At 44.3% G+C, this 19889-nt stretch overlaps 1 long non-coding RNA gene across 1 annotated transcript; it reads left to right on the forward strand.

Moving 5' to 3' along the window:
* Nucleotides 1-5413: 5413 nt before the first annotated feature.
* On the forward strand, nt 5414-11775 carry LOC115947578 (uncharacterized). Its single transcript, XR_004081477.2, has 3 exons — nt 5414-7345; nt 10822-10950; nt 11173-11775. It is a non-coding gene; the product is annotated as an uncharacterized lncRNA (long non-coding RNA).
* Nucleotides 11776-19889: the final 8114 nt, after the last annotated feature.

The raw sequence follows: 19889 nt of genomic DNA on the forward strand, positions 1-19889 counted from the left end.
AGTAATAAAGAAGGTGCACAGCTCACTGTAGTGTACCCTGTGACCAGCAAGTTACAATAGGTAATGAACTGATGTGTTCAAAGACTCCAGGTTTCGCAGTGCAGCAGGATGATATTAAGGTGCTTTGCAGCCAAACTCCCCATCACTCCAACATTTGCCATAGAACCAGTGTAGCCTTTGGTTGCACACATGCACTGTGCATGGGCCTCTTGGTCTTGCTGGCTCTGTACCTGGGTTTCATTTTCATTAAAGCTGCAGCACTGATGAGATGTCTTCATCTTCTCCTGAAGTAGTGACCAAATGTGGCTGTTGTCTTACATACTCTGCAGGAGCCCCACAGGAACCAGTGTCTTCACACAGTGCCTGGTCTGTAACATGTTGAAGCCAGTGAGTGGCCTTTGAACAAACAGCTGGTGCTACAGCTGCTGTCCTGATGGTGCATGCTGCTAAAATATGCAGCTCATCCTCAGCATGGAGGAAATGGGGGGAAGGTGCCATTCATCCTGGACAAAAGTTCTTGGCAAGGGTCCCATCCCCGGGAGGTGGGTGATGGCTGTAGAGTCACAACGGGCTGGCAGCATGGAGGCACAGGAGCTATGAAACTGTGGGGTCCTCAAAACCCCTCTGCTCTCTCTCCTGATTTGGGTGCATTGTGGATTCTGCAGGTCCTTGGGCCAGTCCTCCAGTCTGGAAGGACTGTTCTCAGCTCTACTTTCCTCTGGGCCCAAGGCGAGTAAGCAAAGTGGTGTATGGGGGGAATTCAGACATCCAGCTTTCCAGGAGTGAAAGGAAGTTAAGGACATCTCTCTCAGCTTGCAATTTGAGCAAGTGTCAGAAAGAAAAGGAGTAAGTAAAGCAAGCTGGATTGCACCAGGCCCATTTTCAGATGAACACTAGCTATAAAAATGATTGGTATTTAGTGAACTGTGCAAAGTTGAACTGGTTTAACTGAAGGCATGTTTTGTAAATTGATTTCACTAAGCTGGTTCAAAATTCCCATCAAATCTTGCCCTGAGTTAATACAGAGCTGTCTCTGGAATATTACGTTATGCTCACTGAGAATAACTAAGCTAAAATCATGATCTGATCTAAATATGTCTGTGCTATTCTTTATGCCAATTGAATAGTTATTTTTAGTTTAAGAACCAATGATTGGTGTAACTTGTGGCCCACGGCTGTGATCATGTTTGTGGGCAGAGAGAAATGCTTATGGTTTGATCTAATGAGGCTGATGATTTCCATCAATGAGTCTGAGATACAGAAAAAAGCCACGGAAGAACTCTCCAGACCCACAACATTTTGCACAGAGGGACAGAGGGCGTTCCAAAAAAATGCCACTGGGATATGTCTCAAAGGGTTCCAGCTCTTTCTAGCTGTGTTGTAGCAAATAATGTTCTGTGACATCCTCATGTTTTAACACTCAAAGTAGCAGCTGGGGATAAACCACTCACTTTTGTTTCTGAGCAAGAAATCAGTGGGTGAGAAGATAGGACTGTATTTCAGAGCAGTGAAAAGGGCCTCAGAAAGCTCTGCTTTACCTCTGCTGGATGTAAAGAAGAAGTTGTGATATCTCAGAGGTACCACAGAAGGAGCCAGAGGGTGCCCATAAATTTCCAGAACTCTCTGTGCTTGTGTTTGTCCCACTGTCACAACTCCTAGGCTGTAAGGAGAGCTGAAGCATGTCTGCAGGGGAGTTCTGGAGAGAATGGTTTATATCAGTTATTCAGACTGCACAGTAATTGTAACAGTAAAGAAGTTAGTACAGGTGAAGTTTAGTAGCCGTCTACTTCCTTTTAGCAGATGTGTATCTTCGGGTTAAGCCACTGCTTTGGCATCCTAAAAAAGTTTTCCAGCAATGTTGCTTTGGTGACGTGGATAATCTTTGTGCATCTCCTCCCTTATATAAAACACGGGCAAACTTCCCTTCTCCTCAGCAGACTTGTTTGAGTCAGGGACTGCCTCTGAGGGTAGAAAAATCATACCCAGCACCCTAAAGAACTGATCTCAGAGCTCAGTTCAGCTCTAAGAGTGCTGCTGCAGCAGGAGCATCCAACAGGATGCAGAGATACCAACAGGAACATCCAGCCATGCTGGCTGTGCAATACTTGCTAACACAGAGGGTGAAGGGAGGCTGTTTACCTGACTGCAGAGGCTGATTTTGAGTATTCCTATAAACAACTTTCTCAGAAGCTAAAGTGAAATCTCATGCTCCGAAAGCATCTATTAGTATGTAATAATCAAATTATTTCTTCTTTTTAAATTTTAATGCAAAGGAATATATGTTTTGTACATTATACAAATCCATAAAGGTGCTAGAATGTAAGTACCAATCCTTGATTCTATTAGGCTTCAAAACAGAAATGCTTTGAGTTTTCTTTTAATTTCTATTTCAAGTCTTTTCTGAATTCTGTGGAAGTTTCCCATAAAAGGGCTTTGTTTTCAGCTGTAGTTCCTGCTTTTCCCCGAGAGCGCAGCAAAGGAGATGATTAGGTATGCTGTCACACTGAGTTGGTCATGTTAGTAAATTCTTTTCTAAAAAGAGGTGTCAGGTTGTTCAGCCAGCTGAAGTAATCCAGTTGGCAGGAGAGTGACTTAATTCAATAAGCAGAATTTTAAAAACACTGTGGTTCTTTGTTTAACAGCCAGATTCTACAAAATTAGCTCCAGCTCTGAAATAATTTCTCTCCCCACCCTGCCCATACTATCCCCCTTCTGTCCTGCATGTCACTACCTCTTCTCATTGCCTCATTTTGTCTGGTACTATTCAGCACTGGAGTCGTTCTGCACATCTCCTATGGTGATTTGCTCAGCCCAGAGTCAAATCAAGGCTCTTGATTTCAGCTCAGGGAGCAAGGCAGCTGGAAAGGATACAGGCATCTCGGTGTCCAGTACTGCTGTCCCACTGTGCATGCCCCATGCAATAATTCACTTCTCTCTGGAGAGAGTGCCAGGTGTCTAAAATAAATCCTCAGCTGGAATGCATGACTTGTGCAGGCAGATGACAGAGGTGTTCTAAATCTATCTGTAGACATGGCTGGGCAAGGAGGACCCATGTCCCTTCAGCACTGGGAGGGAAGATTATACACCCGCAGAACACTGCTGATTTTACACGGTCCTAAGTTTTCTACACTGCTGCTCCTCGCTCCTGGGAAAATGCGCTATTCTTTTCTTTTTTTTTTCCTTGTCTATTGGGGTGGATGAGCAGACAAGTTACCTGCCTGGTGCTGCTGGCAGTTCCTGGTAGGAGTAGGCTCCGCTAATGCTCAGAGATGCTTCTTAACATATTCTCTCTCTTTCATATTTTGCCTTTCCAGGGTACAGTTTGTTTGTGCACTGACCAGGTTCACGATTGTACATTTTATATTGCCAGCAGCCCTGGAGCTTTTTTCCGAAGATATTTCTTCCTTTCCCTTAACCTATGCTCCTCTTTGTACCTTTATTACTTTGAGAAAACCATCACTGTTGGTTAGTGTTTTTCTTCTTAGAGAAGAATATCACTTTGATCTATATTGCTTGAAGCCACACGAAGTTTGTTCCAAAGCACATCCTGCAGAAACATTCCCCAGGGAAAGGGCTCTGAGACTACTGATCACAGTTGGCAAGGGCATTTTCCCCTCTGCAGACCTCTGCTGGCTTTCTGTCCCTGCAGTGTGTGTCCAGAAGCAATGGCTGGGAAAATAAGAAATGGTGAAGAAAGATAGTGGACAAAATACCACTCCTTACTGGATATATGTGTATGGCAGGCAGCTCCCTGGGAGCAGCAGCAGCCTGTTCCAGGTCCTCAGTGCAAATCTGCCCACAGGACACTGTTGGAGGAACATCCCAGGACAGTGCCAGGGAAGGTGGGTGAACAGCACAGATCCACATGCTGTCTGCAAGGGGAGATGGCTTCAGGACTGCTCTCACAGCTGTTCTTCCTCCGAATTAACCTCTTTTTCTTGCTCTCCCTACCCCCATGGAAAGCAGAAAGGGATCAAGACAAACTGAAGAGAGTTTTCCTGGTGCTGCCTGCTCTCCCAAGGATGGTAGGGAAGAGTGGCATGTATGTCGCTACTGTGTTTGAGTTCACAAACCAGGAGAGCTGGAGAAGTGTAAAATGTTTTGCTCAGATCAGGTTCCTTCTGAGGAGACCTGGAGAACTGAAGCAGGGTGAATGGTCAGGCCCAGGGCACAAGTGCTCCAGCAGCAACATGCAGAGCAAGAGCAAAGCACCCTGTGCCCTGCAGCACCTGAGCTGTTCCATCATTTCAGGGAGGGGGCAGCCAGCCAGGCTTAGTCCCTTCAGAAGAAAAGTACCTGGAGGGGGTCCTGTGGACTTTTGTTCAGATTCATGAATAATACAAACACTCCTGAAGGTCATATTAATGGAAAATTACAATTTTCCTATTAGCCCTTGTTTCAAGTCATGTAAAGAGCACATGTTCAGAAATAGCACAGAGAAGTATATGACTGTCTTATTTATGTGCTGCCAAATTTTACCGCCCTTTTTATTGAGTGAGCCATTTTCCTGGCTGAATATGGTACCATTGACTGTAAGTATGGCAGAGAGCCTGACTGATGGAGAATGAAGGTATGCAGCAAGTATTGCTTGTCTCTCTCTGGCAACTGTGCTGTTATGATTTGTGTCTGTCATTCACAAATCCTTTACTTTCTTTTTCAAATGTACCTTGGTAATCTTAAGCACAGATGCAACTGAAATTCTAGGCAAAACAGCACTGAACATATTACCCCTTTTGTTCTTTTCTGCTGCTGGCATGTGATTTATCCTTTGCTTTTCATTTCAGGTCTGCTGTTTTGTTGTTGGAGTATATTTTCTAGTCTGCATTATAAGAAAACCCATACATGAAGAAAGGAAGAAAGAAGTAGATATAAAACAAACCACAGGCATGGCCATCGATTTTTCTGGAGAATGAATGACCTGCCTTCTTCAGGTGTCCAGACCTGCTGCAGAATATGCAAGGTAAAATTAGAAAGCAGAATAGTAAAACAAAGAGGGAATAAAGATTAATACAAGGGATGTGGTGGCCTAAATATAGACAATTCTGCTTCTCTCCAGTGACTTACAGTAACAGAGAATATCCTGCAGCCAGCATGATTTGGCCAGTACCCAAAATTTAACAGAGAGATCTGACAGTAGGGATTGCAGCTAGAAAATATGACATTCTCTTTGGCACAGCTGTCATATTATGTTAAGCCAGTTACTTCCCTTTAATCCTAATTAATACTCTCTCTTTCCACTCTGAGCCAGGTTCTCTGGTCAGCAGTAATTCTCGGGGGTCTGCTGCAGCTCTTCCTACAGGAGCTCTCCATCTTCAGTCAGCTTGTTCCTTTGTGCTCCTTCCATAAAGAAGCAGCTAAAATCATTCATTATTTTAGCTGCTTCTCTAATATCAGTTAATCTCATTAACTGATATTAAATAGAACTGGCATCCTCATCAGCAGAAGAAATCAATGTTTCATTCATTAAAGATATCCATACTTATATAGGGAACACATGTTTGCCAGATGGTGCCAGTTCATGGTTGCTGTTAGAGGGAGAGGTCTGCCCCTACTAAAAACTGGTTCCTGTCCTGCCTGCCAAAACCATCCCAGCCGCTGGGTTATGCTGAGCTGCTTGCTTGCTTCGGTGCACCCAGAGCAGATGCCACTGCACCTCCTCAAGCTTGGGCTACTTTGCAACCTCAGACAACTAAGTAATGTACAAAATGATGTTTTGTGGGAGGAAAGAATACAAGCTTATATCTAGTGTCTAGATGCCATACTCTTGTAACAGTGCTGATACAGACATTTTTTTAGTCCCAGCATTTTTCAAATTATGTGGTTTAATGCAGTTTGCTAATACATACAGTAACCAGAAGTTATTTTAAAGGGCAGTGTGTATTTAATAGATGCCAAATATATGTTATATAAGCACTGCAAATGTTAGACAGTGTATTTTAAAGTTTTAGACTGCTGTTAATGGGAACAAACATGTTTGTAGTCTCTGAATACTGAAATGGTTTGGTCTCTATTTCTTGTAATTATAAAATTTCATATGTACTCAGAGTAGATCTCCATGTACATGTTATGAAATATTTCATCCAAACACATGTACAAGATAAATGCAATGGGAGTGCACCTTGACTTGCATCAAGAAATCAAAGTGAACATGCAGGAAAGAGAGTACGGTACACCAAACAGCAGGTTTTTAACCTTTTTAACCTTTCTAACCATGCAGAAAGGACTGATTGAAAGATGTTATGTTTGTAGTTCAGCAGAGAAAACTCTGTGTGTGTGCATGTGATGGACGGCTATAGTATTAGAAATAATTAGAATTAACATACTTTTTCTTGTTTCTTAAAGAGCTTGTATTCCTGTGGAATGTTACGAGTGGAGGATAATGTGAATGTGCACACTGCTCACTGTGAATGACAGTGAGCAGTGTGCAGTGCATGCCTGGGTGGTTTCTTCTTCCCACAGCTTGTAGCCATATGCGTCAGGGCACTACTTAAAGCTGGCAAGTGTGCTGCACTGTGTGTTACTGTCACTTGGGGGACACTCCATCTCATACAAACCTACCTCAGCTAGGGTTTTCCTATCCCACTCACCATGGGAGAAGTCTGGTGATTCTTCCTGCAACTGCAAAAGGTACTGTGCAGCCCACAAATGTAATTTTTCCTGTGTTCCCTGCCACAGCCAAGCAACAAAAGCAGGGGGAGAAAGGAAGTTGGCTGCAGCATTGTGTGGCAAGCCCAATGTCAATGACAAAAGAGGAGGACCAGGTTTAGTGGGCATTTCTTGAGCTTCCCTCCTAATACTGCTAGACAAGTATCTTCAGCACTCCCTCAGCCTAGGAGCACCAGGTCCCTTTCCTTGGAACATGCCTATTGACAAAAGCACCCTGAAAATGTCTCATTCTGCCTCAGACTCTCTCACCTACAGCCCCTTTATGAAGTTGAGCAGTTCTAGCTCATCCACCATCTATTTTGGCACCCAAAGATCTTCCCAGCCATGCAAAGTAGCTTACTTACTGTGACTATTGCGTGGGGCAAGATGGGTCACCCATATGTTGGTATCTGTAGCATTATTTTTGTGTCTATGAAAGCTACCTAATTAAGTCTTTTCCTTAAATGTCTCAGATGGGGCTTCCCAGAAACTGTTTTTGAGCTGATGCTGATTGCTTCAGCCAGCACATGTGCAGGGAGCAGCTTAGCTGTGTGCACCACTGAGCAGCCCAGATGATGGCTGCAGTGCAGAAGGAGTGCCAGGGGAGGCACAGCTCTGAAATGCCATGGATCCCAGTGGCTGAGCCTCCTGTGGAGACATCCAGAGAGGACCATCTCTCAGGAGGAGCACACTTCATCAGGTGAGCAGGAGGATCCATCTCCACTTCAGCTGTCAGCCAAGGAGCAATGAATCAGTAAGCTGAATAACAAACCTCCAAAACCTAGTTTTTTCTTGCTCAAGAGTTCTAGAAGAATGTGAAGCTTGCACCACTCAACTAACTGCTGTGTGAATCTTTGTAAGTCAGCACTGAGGCTGAGAAAGGGAAGTCAGCAGGTGTAGCTAAGCCTTGTGAAAGGCTTCAGAGGTAATCCATTGACCTACTGATTAATGTCAAACTCTTTTACCAAGCAATCTATTTGAGAACTGTGTTTGTGTAATTATCGTTTCTGTTTCTTTATGGTTGGCAAAATGTTTGGAATAGCAAATCCTTTCCATAAGATTGGAAATGATTTTGAGATCTGATGCCTCTACTAGCAATCTTTGAAAGAGCCTGCAAGAATGTGGTTCAAATGATACAGTCAGCCCCAAGTACTTCAGTTGCCTTTCCCTGAGGAGCTGATAATGACAGCTATTGGACACACTGTTGGGCTGGATAAAACTCGGACAAATTGTGTCCCTGTGTCTTCAACAGCTTCTGAAGCCTGAGGCTGTCTGTGTTCTCCGGAAGAGCTCCACACAGAGGAGTCACTTTAATCACGATTTGTGCAGCATTTTCCCAGTAGAGGTGCAGATCTTTGTGCAGTAATGACAGCTTGTAAAAGTTACTTTTTGTGGAAGCTCTAGAAATAATCAACAGCTCTCCATAGTCCGAGGCCATAGGCAGGAGAAGGAAGGAGCAGTGCACTGCTACACTTTATCTTGATTTGCTTTTTTTTGGTACATGGCTTCAAAGGATATCCTTGAGTTTTTCCAGTCATTTTGTCCCTGACAGCTACTCCAAAACCAGCAAATATCCCTAGCAAGCTTCAAATGCCCTGAGAACCAGTGAGTTTTATCTTCAACCCAGATCTGGAGCAACAGTAGCAAAAAAATGCTGGTTTTCTAGATTTGATGAGGTGTGTGGCAGATGACTACTTTGCCCAGTATGGTTGGTAAGACACCTTGATGACTCCACACCCAGGAAGAGCAGCAACAGCAGGTTTGGATGACAGCAAGTAACTTTTGCTGAGCACTTAGCCACATGGATACTAGCCAGCATTAATCATCTGGAGCACACAGAAAGCCTCATGGAGTTTCAGAGGAGAGGTGTCAATGCTCCTTATGCTTCAGAGGTCCCTCAGAAGCATCCCCTAAGAAAACATGGTGAAATGAGTAGTTTAATTCTTGGTCAATAGCGTGTTGCTACTGAAGAGATTTCTTCCAACCTTGAATCTGCTCTTTTCATTTTCTGTCTCTCAGCCAACAGTATCAGTCCCCTTGCTGGGCTCTGCCCTTGCTGTACTGGTGAGGGACTTTTTCCCAGCATTCAGTTAAAGCCCATTGTTCCTTGGGAGCACAAGCCTGCTGGACTTCACTCCGATCACTATCAGTCCTTGCTGGACGCTGCATTCCTTTGGGATAAAGCTTTAGAAGAGCTTTTGTGTGAGCCATCAATGAGGCAAACAGCTCTGACAGCTCCTAGAGCTGGGCTTCATTTGGCCTCATCCAGAGCTTGGCGTCACTCAGCCTAATCCAGATGCGTTGTAATGAGGCAGTAACTGCTTTCCTTTTCTTTACTAGCTTGTGAGGACATTCTTGCAGCTTTGTTATTTTTTGTTAATTCTTGCAAAAGCTCTTGTGAGCAAATCAAGCACAGGGGCCTGAGCTTAATCTTTAAATGGAGTATGGAGTTTTTCTTGTATTTATGTATTTTAAACACAGTTTTAACTTTCTGGCGGGAGTGGACCACCACACTGGGGACAGTGGGTCCAAAACAGTGACTGGGCTGAGTAGGATAAGGCTAGCCTTGCCAGGAGGATGTGGACCTCATTGCAGCAGACACAGGGGAGGTGGGAGACTTCTGGAGGAACAGTGGAGAGGGTCAGGTGAATGGTCCTATGTCCCCCAGCACTGCATCCATGGGGAATGAGTCCACAAGGGGAAAAGGGATTTTGCCAGTTGGGGTTCAGTGCCCAGTGGAAGGTGGAGCTCAGCTGTCATAGAGTGCTTCTGGTGCAGGGCACAGTGTGCAGCTCTTCTTGGTTGATCTGCAGCAGCCACCGTGCTCCCCAGTGCAGCTGTACTGGGGGTTAGCAGTAAATGCACTTGCATTGCATTAAAATTACTTTGTTAAATATATTTGTCAGTTTTCATGTTTTCCTTAATTAAAACAAGCCAATTTCAACATATACTTGCCAATTCACCTGTATCTCTATGCATGTATCTGAGCAGAACTGCCATCATATTTGGGTCTGTGTAATGATTGCTGTCCAAAGTCTTGAAATACTTGTGCACATTCACAGTTACATGCAGGAAAGGAATCCTGTGAAATGCAAACTCTGCATAACTTTTGTAGTGTCTGGAGCAACAGTAAAGAATTTGGGATTGGGAACTCACTGCATTGTTATTTATTGGTACTACATTCCTAAGAGGACAAACCAGGGCCTCTTTGTGCTAGGTTTAGTAATTTAAAAAAGCTTTTGCTTTAATGAATTTACAGCCTAGTGGCATTGTTGTGTTCTCGATTACAAGTTGTTTTTCAGAAAACAAGTTCAGTTTATTAAATTAAAATCTCTCCTAAAATAGAAATTTTATCTAGCAAAGCTGCCCTGTGCTTCCATTTTTAGTATAAAACAGTTATTTAGTTCTGTAGTTGAAACTGCACATATGAAAGTAGAATGTAAAGTTTCTTTGATTTTATTTGATGTTCTTTGTCTAGTTTTGTATGAAGTTAGGATTATGTGACCATCTTGTGGCTGTAACACTTGTCAGTTCATTTAAATAAGTGTCTTAGTTTCATATTTATTATCACAAAGTTCATTAGTTTGATAGTGGTAATACTCAAATTTACAATGTCTGAAAGAAAAAGCTGCAGAGTGGAATCACCTATAACCCTTAACATCAGAGAAATCACGCAGAAGCGAAAATCACAGGTGTTCAGGTTCGCAAGCACTCCTGTTTGCCTGTCTGTGTATCTGTCTGTGTGTCAGAAATTATTTTTAGGTTGTTTTTCGTATCATGACACAAATGAAAAGTAAGCTTTTTTTTGAGAAATCTAAGAAGTGACTTAAAAGTGTAAGAATCTACTAAGAAGTGTGTTTGAAAATCTCATCAGTTCTCAGGGCAATAGTGAGCAGTACAAATTTTGTATAAGCAGGTGACTTGTGAAAATGGGTGTCTTGGAAAGAAAATGTAGAAGGAAATCATGCAAGGATATGGGACAGGCAGGTTCATGGGGCCAGTGAGTTAGAGACTTTTACAAAGCCACCTTGTTCTTTTCCTGGGCTTTCATTTAACAACAAAAGTAGCTGGAAAAATTGCCCAGAAATATTTGACCTTCAAAAAGGCCTCTAAGACACAATTACCTGATGTTCACTGAGCTGGTTCATGTGGTTCCCACTCTAAATTATTTTCTAGGTTCACCCATGTGAGAAAAGGGGTCTGATTATACGGAGGAGGGCAAATGAGTAAAGAAACTTCAGGAAGGAGAGAAATATTCCAGGGAATTCTACTGATAGTGTTTACTTCACCGGAAGGAAAGGGCAGGTAAGTGTAACCAACTCCAAGCAGCTTTTTGGCATTGAGCTTCAAAAGAAAGTAACATATGAGAGATCTGAGGTATCAACAGCACTGGATGTAAGCTGTTTCATGGAGTTGGGTAGGAATTGTAGAATACATCATACTCTGCTTTCTTACCCAGGTGGAAAATTCTTTTTTTCCCACAAGTACAACAAAAATATAACAAAACCTCACCTTATTTTCCCCCAGTGCCTTTCTTTCCTTCTGCCCTTGGTTGTCCTGCACACAGGAGGTCACTTGGCTGCCAGCGTTCACCCACAGTCCAGCCTCTGCAGAGTTCCAGCTCTTTCCACTGCATGCTTCTGACACTGGAACAAAGTGAGCGAGTTATCTAAGGCTGCAATCGCTATTAGGCTCCAGGCAAAATACTTTTTATTTAAGGAAATAAATTCTATGTTTGGCACAAAAGTGCCTCTGCCATGCACTCTTTTCAGTGGAAGATATAACCAGGTGCATATAAAAGTATGACTTCAATAGTTTAGTATTGGCAGAAACACAAAGCAGCATTTTAAATGCTGCCCCTCTGCTCTGAACTGCCAGCAGAATTGCATGGCTATGCAGAGATACAGGCCTTTGTGCAACGTGAAAACAGCAGCTCCTCAAAATGGGAAGACTTTGTGAACCTGGGGAACTGGATTTCCATCTTTGATGAGAGATTATAGTGTGTGATAAGTACATCTGTATGGAAGAAAATTATTTTAAATAATTGGGACCTATAGACTTTCATGAACAAAAGCAAGCAGTCAGTACCCCTCCTATCTGCATTACTGGACAAAAGGAACAAATTCTCTAAGACAGGGTAGAAAGACAAGAGCATCAACATGATGATAATTGTGCCACTGAAGCAGTCTTTCATTATTTGATCAAGTATCTTTATGTAAATAAAATATTCAGATTTCACATTTGGAGTAGTGGCTTGAAAATTGAAACTCTACATGCAGACAGGTAGCAAAAAGAGGTTTTGAATACTGCCATCTTTCAACCTTGTGTTGCAAAAGAGCAGTAACTTCCAGTATCCATAGGGCATTGTAGCCTGTTCTGCCTGAGAAGTCCTTTGAAGACAAGTTTTGACTGTGTCCCACTATGTGCCACAGTGTGTATCTGATGGTTGAATTTTTCTGAGTATTTTAACCATGGTTCACTAAGGACAAGTGGGCTCATACTCCAAGGCATGGCACTGGCACTTGGAACTGCAGATCAGTGTAAAGTTGCCCTGTGAACATAGCACCTGCCAGCATGGCTCCTGCAGCGGCCAGCACATGGCGTGGTGTGCCCTGAGTTGCCCAGCCCTGTTCCTGTTGGGACTCATGCTCCTGGCTCTTCTCTGCATCTCTCTGCTGGGGTGAGACAGCCTGGTGCTGCAGACCTGCAGCAGTAGGGTTATGCTGTGGCTTGTTAACCTGGTACCCGCAGTGCTCAGCTGCAACACGGGAAAACCTGGGATCCCATTTCTTCCGTGGCTGAGAAGGCCAAGGACTTCTGGGCACAACTGGTTTGCACTCTCCAGAGAAAGGAATCAGTCACCACAGCAGACACTGCTTTGCACAGCTATTGAAGCTGTCCACAGGGCTGGAGGCAGCAGCAATACCCTTGGTGCTGCCCCAGGGCTACTGGTGACTTTGCCTGGGACTTCCACACCCTGTGGCAGTGATGCTCTCAGCAATGCTGTGGTGCCAGGTGGAGCATCCACAGTCAGAGGCTGTGTGCTGCACAGTTTCTTGCCTTAGTACTGAGGCATGACTGGAGTGAGCAAGGTGTGGGACACAAGGCCCTCCAGGCAGAGTCTTAATTAGATCCCTGATCTAATCTGATTAGATAGATGAGCTCTATCTAACCTGTGGTCACTGGGCAAGAGGATGTTGCTTGTAGGCTGAGGCACCAACCTGCAGGAGGCACTTCATGGCTGTGAGTGAAGCCTCCATGGGAAGCAAAAGTCTGTGGTGGCAGGTGAGCAGAAACACAGTGAACTGTGGAGCGGCCATCTGAGCACAACTATCCAAAAAGGCTGGAACTATCACACCTTTCTTGTTGTCATGAGATGACTCCACTTGGCACTACGTGGGGTCAACACGCCAAGTTTAATTTTGGATTCCAACCGTTAGTGTTTCCACAGAATTTTGGGACTTTGGAAATGTTCTGTTGTTTTACAGCACAAGCTCATGGAGTAAAATCGTCCTTCAGGGACAAATCAAAATAGATGAAAAATAAGTGCTCATGTAAGGTCTGCAGGTTGAGGCAGTCTCAAAGCAGTGGTCTTTCTGCTTGTTTTCCATCAAGTTCAGGAACAACTCTGAGGAGGATTTGCCTCAGTTTAGGGAGGCAGGAAAAAAATTGTGTGCTTTAAATAGAAGAAGAATCCCTGAATAAGAAGATTTTATAAAAAGCCATTTATTTTCCTAGGCAAGACATCCAGATCAAAAGTGAGTGGTGATTCAGGAAAGTGCTCAAGCACATGGTTACAACTTCCAGACTCCCTCTGACAGCAGCTCCACTGGAAGGCCAGTTTAGTTTTGGTCATTGTAGCATAAATACGGGCTCATGCTTCCTTCGCTTGGAGGCTGAACAATGTGCACATGTCCATGCTCCTGAATTTATGCCTGTTCTGGCAATTGTTTGCCTGATCCTTAAATTTATGTGTTCAGCTTGGTCTAAACCAAGTGCCCCAAGCTCTGACAAAACTATGACAATTAGCAGTGGCCACAGATGGATGCCTTAACTTACCAGAGAGACAGCGTGGAAGCTTTCAGCCTTCCTGCAGTACCTGCTCCTTGTTAACAGCTGATCCCTAAAAGCAGCTGACATAAGGGCACTGAGGAGTATATGGCTTTACAGAAATACCCTGCATTTCTGACTAAGGATATGTGCTGAGTAATTATACTATGGCAGAGACACTGAAATATTTGAGAGGTTTTTACTGGAGTCTGCTTTTAGCTCTGTTTGGAAAAGGGCTGTAGTCAGTACATGCTTTTAGCTTGAATTTGCTCGTCTTAGGTCGTGGAGGAAGAATGGAAGAAATGTTCTGAGAGCAAATTCCACGTACGTCTTCTGCCATCTGCTAATATCATGTGTGAGCAGCTCTGCTGCCAGAAACAGAGGAACAAAGATAACATCATTGTTGAGAAAATTGCACTGCTCAGAAAATGAGACTCTTATTCCAGATGATTTGATAGCTCAGCATGCTCTGGGCCTGAATCTGGGGCCGGGTTCTGGTGACCAACACTTGCATAGGCCCAAGATAATGTCGCTCGAACTGCCGTGAGCTCTTACAGGGGCAACATTATTCCTGTTGAGCCAAAGAGCAAGTAAGTTTTATAATCCATTTAGCATGATGGCCTTACTGGAACCCCAGAAATGAGATTACTTAGGGCAGGAAGAAGGTTGAAAGCTGAAGAGCTTCTCCACTGAAACCACATGCAGGCAACTTGCAGAAAAAAAATGTGAGGAGTCCAGGCAGCAGTGAAACATGGAAGAAACTGTCAGCATTAACCTTCCATGTCTATCTCAGTGTCAAGTCTCATTTGTGCAATGCATGTGTCAGTGCACCCTTTAACACTGCAGCAATGGCAATGGGATGAGAGCCACCCCAGTCCCAGAGCATGAATCCCTGTATGAATGGTTGGAGCCACACACTTGCAGCATGCTGAGCTGCCTCCTTCTTGCTGTACAGCTGGTACTGCAGGGTAGGGGATGATCATGATTTACAGGTTTGAATTCTGACAGAGTATAATGGCAGAGTATGGTAGGTGTGCAGCTCTTCAAAAGTAAACATCCATTTACAGCAGGATCATCAAAATCTTTGAGGCACTCAAAAGCAAGTTGCCTCTGAATTTTCACCCTCGTATCTTCAGGAGTTATTGCTCAATGAGGGAGTATGTGGTGTTTTGTGTGAACCAGGAGGTAATTGTGAACAGCTACTTAAATAGCCCTAATTATGTTTAGAGAAGGTTGTTCCCTGAAAGCAACTAGAATCTGTGGATAGACATATTGCCATAGGTGACCACCTGAGCTATGCATATGGACCTAAAAAAGCCAGTTAGCTAAGTTTAAACACCTCAAAGTAAAGCTGAGCAGACACCAGACGCCAGCAGCAGTCTGTGCTCTGTATGCTACCAAAAGCAGCATTGTACAGGGGCTTTGTAGTGGAGGAGAGTGCAGCTCAGGTCCTTGTGGCATTGCAGACAACCACATAATGTCTAGCCAGCCCATAATGCTCTCCTGGGAGGACTAGTGGGCTTAAAATATAGGCCTTTAAATACCACATGGACAAAGCAAGATGAAGAAGTGACTAGGCCTCATGAATGTGGGGATGGAGAAACCCTATGGCTTATTTTGCTTAGTCCTTTTGCACACACTCAATGCCTGCTGAAGTCCAGGAGAGCTCTCTGGACATGGTGGGCACCCACTCCCAGCCCACAGTTGATGGGGCTGGGTGGGCACAGTCTTGGCCCTGAAGCTACCCCCTCATGAGTGGTGCTCAGACACTGTAAGGCCTTGTAGGGCACCCTACCCAGCCTCCTGGTGAGGCTTGGTGCTTCAAGCAGAGTTGAACCCATCCTGTTCTAGATCACCCTTGCATATAGCACCAGCCTATAGTCTGGCCCTTGGAGAGGGCTGAGACCTGCTCAGCTCTGCCAAGCCCACTGCCAGGCCAGAGAGGCCAGCAGTAGCATTAGTTTGCAGCACTTGGGTAGTGAGCTGGGCTCAGGTGAATGGGGCTCAGCCACAGGACCCAGCTTCCAGCTTGGCAGCAGCCCTGCGCTACCAGAATTTTTGGGAGTCTGTGACAGAGGGGACAAACATGAAGCTGGTTAACGTCTGTGAGGGTTGAAGAGTTCATGGTGACAGCTGAGATAGCGCCAGGCCTGGCTCCATGCCCCAAGCCCTCCCCGCACTACCAGCCTTCTCCTCCTCCTGGAGCAAGCGCCCAGCTGCCTCACCCCACCATTAACCATGTGTGGCTTCAGCACAACTTAAAATTAACAGCTATGTGTAAAATCGGTATATAATTATTATATATTATGACATGGAAGTACACCAGGTTTAGAAATAAACTCTGTGCCTTCTTGAATTAACCTGGCAGCCCTCTGAACAGCTGGAAAAATATTCTTAGTATCGATGGTAGACAGCTACTTTTTGTTCTGTTTAGATCAATAATTGCTTTCAGCACTCCTCATGCATGGCCATGGGAGGAGGCATGCTCTGAGCCTGTCTCCCTTCCCCAGGGCACTTGTTCCTGCTGGCAGTGCAGGAGATGCCAAGAAGATGCCACCTCCACCACAGCTCCTCAGGACAGGTGATGGCGATGCCAATTGCCTCGCAAGAAACTCTTGCCATTGCCTTGTACAAGACAGGTTCACCTTTCGCACAGCACCTACCCATTTTGGCACCAGCCTCCTCGTCATCACCTCAAGCCTATAGGACCCCTGCCCCATGCCCCTGCCGAGGCAGTGCGAGCTCCTGCTGCTGCTTTCTGGTGCTGGTGGAAGGCCTCCATGACAAAGGTGCTCCTGACCCACCCAGCTTTTCCCCTTCTCCTTCAGCTCCCATCTCTGAATATTTCTTTTCATTGCTTCCCTCTGGTATCATCCTTGTGGTGTGTTTTGGCTTACCCTACACGGAAACATACCTGGGTGGCACCTATGAAGCTGGCACAGTGTGGTAAGTCTAAAGGCATTTTCTGAGGAAATCAGGGACAGCCAGTCCTAAGTAAAAGACTCAGTAGAGGGTTGCTATCAACACTTGCACTACCATAAGGATCAGGTCCCAGCAGAGGAACATCTGGATGAAGATGCTGTCTGTGAAGGGTAAAAGCCTCACTGAGCCCTTTTAGCAAATTCCTCTGATGCCCCAGGACTTCAATTAGAAACTGTGGCTGAGAATGGAAACCTGTGTGAGACAAGACAGGACTGCCCATTCACTCATCACTCCTGGAGCAACTGTGCCACATCTTCCCACTGTCCCCCAGCCCCACTGCCACCTCGCGGCACAGACAAGATGTGAGAGGCTTGGATCCCACCAAAATGAGGATGAGCTGCTCTACTTGGAGAGAGGGCTGAGCTTGCCCAGCATTTAGTCTATGCCAGTCTATATTGCCTTGCACATATGAAGTGCAGAATTCAGTCAGCTTTTAGATTTTTTTAACATTTGTAAAAGAAATTCTTAGGAATGCAACTTAAAATACCCCATAGACAAAACCGTTTGGTAGAAAAGAGATTTTACAGACTTTTTTTAGAGCAATTATGGAATTACAGTTGAGGTACCTTAAAGAAATATAGTTGGAAGGGGAAAAATAGTATATCCATGCAAGTAAGAATAATAAGGTGATAATGAGAATAAAGGTAAGTTTTAGATTGATGAGTAATACGTACCAGAGAGATGAAAGATTGTCACAAGTCCTCTGGATGATCAGTTTGTGAGGGTCTTCAGTCAGGCAGCCCCTGTACCGAGGAAAGCCATAGGCTATTGCAGCAGATTCGGCAGTTTCAGGGAGTGCAGAGCTGTGCTGCTCTATCTTACACAGGTTACACTCCAGGCTTGGAGGCTTTCATAGCCCTGCTATCTTGCTGCTTATGCTTGAAGTGACACCACTATCACCTCAGGCTACAGGGGGAAAAGTCCATTGAACCACACTACCTCTTTGCTAGACAAAACCCAGAAAAGTGACTCACACCTAAAATATGAGGGTTTTCCTGACATCTTCCAAACAATCAATCTCATGCCTGAATTTCCAAGATAATATTTAAACAGAGACAATTATGAATCAAAATATCTAGTGTTTTCTTCACACACCATAGAACCTTTTAGCAGAATTTTGTGTGCATTGCACCAGGCAGGAGAATGGTCACTGTGTGACTGTCATCAGCTAAAATCTATGCCATTAGGGGACAGCTGAATCTCCAGTTATAACCTTGTGAAACTATAATGAAAAACACACAGAATACCAGAACACAGTAACATCCAGTGAAGGTACAGACGTGAACTCAATGTGCTAAGGCAGTCACTGCTTAAATAAAGATGCTGTTCAGCGGGATGTCTTCTGATGCTATTCCTGAGACCAGGGACCCACAATGCTAGTCACCATATGAAAGCAGATCTGTCTCCCTGCTTGTTTACACAGACTCTCAGTACAGTGGCTCTAAATAATCCACAACCAGCACCACATCCCTTTTTCAGAGAAGTGTTTTGAAACAATTATCAGAAGGAAAATAGCAACACATAATTAGAAAAAAAGCAAGCCACAGTGGAAGGGGTAGGCTGCCTGAATCTTCAGTGCATGTCAGAGATTTATCATGCTCTTAGCAGTCTTAGCTACATTTCTGCAGGCGGAAGGCCTAGAGATTGGATACATTTCAGTGTCTGTGTGCTTAGAGGTTTAGTTCTGGGGTAGCAACTGTAGCTATGAGCAACTGCAAGGCCACGTGATGAAGAGCTGACTGGCTCTAACATGCTTCTTCCTTCTTCATGCTACTTTGAACCCAACCCAGAGACATTTTTTTCTGCCTGAGCCTCACTGGGTCCCTGCTAGAGATCAGTCTTGTTTTTCTTTCCTGGTTTCTCTATAATTATAGAGCATGAGGCTGGTAAATGGAATACAGGATTGCTGCTGGCCAATTCCCTGCACTGAAGACGTGCAGGCGGAGGGAGGACTGTTATACTGACTTGTGATGGATGCTATTCAGTTCCTTAGTAAATCTACCATGGTGTGGTCAGATGATGATTCATGTGCAGTGGCAGACTGAACTGCATGCCCAAAGCTCTTATGACCACAGGCTGCCTTCCACACCACTGTCTTCGAGCCTGCCGTCCCTAAAGCAAGAACAGACTGATGGGACACACAAAAGCCTCAGGAAAAACACACTTTATAGTCTGGTGGACCAGGGCTCCTGTTAGTCCAGTGTCCTCTCCCCCTACTCAGCTGCAAGCAGACACCTACAAAACTGTAAGAAAATGGCAAACATATCTATTGTTTTTCCCTTTCTAACTTCCCAGCCTTTAATATTTTAAGTTCAGGGGATTTTATGAGCTGGTTGTGGCCCCTTTTGTAATTTCCACTGGCTCTGTTCCATGTACTTGTCCATTTTTCCCTTGAGTCCCTGACAAATTTTTGCATGTTTTTGCACATACCCTTTGCAAAGCATTCTGCAAGGCTAGTACTGCTGTTTGAGGAATGACCTCCTCCGATTTGCTTTGAACCTGGTTCCTGTGATCCTCTGCTCTTTCCAAGCACCCTTATCCACCCTGCTTGATAGCTTCTGGAGTGTCACCTTTCCCCAAATCTTTTCACACTACCTAGCATAAGGTCAAGGCCTCACTCCTGCCTGGTGATGGTCAGCTCAGTTTTTGTAGGTGAAGCTGTAACTTTGTCTAGTTACGTAACTTTACAGCTATAGTAGCATTAAATATAATTTACTGATTTATTTTCCTGTACTCATTTTTGCTACAGTTTTACACATTTCTTAGTAGGCAACTCTTAGTATTGCAATATATTGAAATACGTGCTAGTAATCTTTAATGCACTGAATCAGAAGCTGCTAGAAGCCTTGTTCAGCATTTTCCTTCCAGGATTAGCAACATCCAAGAGAGTCAAGGCAGGAAATGGGAGCTGGTTACAGCATCACTCATCTCAATGTAATTTACTGTCATATGTGAATCAATGCCTTAATCCCACTGTGATGAAAATCTTTATGAACTCTGCAGTGGATAAAGCTGTTTGGTCAGGAAAAGTAGCCAATTTTAAACCAGTCACTACAATCCCCTTTTTCACCAAAGAAGGTGATTTTGTAAGCATTGTAAATACTAGATCCCACCAGTAAATCATTATTCTGTAGCGTTAACTGCAACATTAAATTTACTTTGGACTTTGTTAGCATACATGATGGAGTTGTTAGTTTGCTTCATTCTAATAT

Source organism: Melopsittacus undulatus, chromosome 6 (assembly GCF_012275295.1).
Source record: "Melopsittacus undulatus isolate bMelUnd1 chromosome 6, bMelUnd1.mat.Z, whole genome shotgun sequence".
NCBI classification, from domain to species: Eukaryota; Metazoa; Chordata; class Aves; order Psittaciformes; family Psittaculidae; genus Melopsittacus; species Melopsittacus undulatus.